Source organism: Atractosteus spatula, assembly GCF_055471065.1.
Source record: "Atractosteus spatula isolate fAtrSpa1 chromosome 16 unlocalized genomic scaffold, fAtrSpa1.hap1 SUPER_16_unloc_1, whole genome shotgun sequence".
Classification (NCBI taxonomy): domain Eukaryota; kingdom Metazoa; phylum Chordata; class Actinopteri; order Semionotiformes; family Lepisosteidae; genus Atractosteus; species Atractosteus spatula.
In genome coordinates this window covers 3,022,114-3,023,343 of record NW_028296631.1, presented here as the reverse complement: position 1 = coordinate 3,023,343, position 1,230 = coordinate 3,022,114, and positions in this window count along the sequence as shown.

Below are 1,230 nucleotides of genomic sequence, written 5' to 3'. Positions count from 1 at the left end.
TATGTTTATTAATCTTCCTTGTTATGCACTGAGAATGATAAGCACCCCAAACACGAGAGCGGCGTAGCGGTCGGCTCTGGCTTTCCCATCTATACTGATGCACTGCAAGTACAACCCCCCTCTCTGCGGGAGTGCTGACTGTGACGAATTAAACCGGTTTCACAGGTATTCACAGCGAAAGACACGTCCCCCCCTCCAAAGCCCAGTAAGTACAGTTACTTTTTGACAGAGGGCAAAAAACTCTTTCTCTCTCTCGCTTGCCCTCCCCCCTGTGTATTGTCTGTTTAGGGCAAGCAAGAGAGAGAGAGAGAGAGGGGGTGGGCGAGATAATGTAAATCGAAACCTGTTTTTCTAGCTTTTAAAGTCGTGCAATGTGTAAGCAGGAACACATCATTATATCTTACATATGAAAAATACATAATATAGCTCCCAAACAAACGCAAACGTGTTTTTAATAAAATGCTTTTTTTCACTCATAATCTGATAATTTCAGGAAGACTAAGGAAGGACTAAGGAAATTGTCATCTGTTGTTGAAGCTCTGTGAGCTCGGTGACTTTGAGACCACTTGTTATCCCAAGTTGTTTGAATCGCCACAATTCAAATAGAGAAAAAAGAGCTGACTGAAAAGATTTAAGATGTGGCTGTCAATGTTGGGTTAAAAAAAACACGTTGCCCGACGTTAGTTGCATTGCTTGAAAAATAATTTTATTTCGAGAGCCTGGATAAGTAATTCAAGTGTTTTTTTAACTTCCTGAAAAACAAGTAATAATTAAACAATATGTGCAAAAGTTTAATGATATGTCGCTGTTGTGAATGTCTGTGGAGTGTATCTTATTTGCCTGTCCTGGCTGTGCTCTCTCGCTCGCCCTCCCCTCTCTCTCTCAATTCAATTCAATTCAAGGTGCTTTATTAGCATGGCAGATGGGTACAATCAGTGTTGGGTGTTTACTTTGTAATCTGTGGTTCTTTTAACTGTTTTTACATCTACTGTATTGCTTTGAGATGCCACTTTTAAAGGTGATATGTAAAATAAAGTTTTTTATTATTGTTATAGAGAAACATGATCAGATTTTCCCTGGTTCAGAAAAAAAGATCTAAAGTATACTAGTTTGTCACTCTTCTCATTCTCTCTTTGCTAAATGGCTTTTCATACTAATCTGATCAATCTAACTGCCTGTTTTCTGTGCTTTCTCTATCCTTTAAAATAAACTATTATTCCACAATGCAGG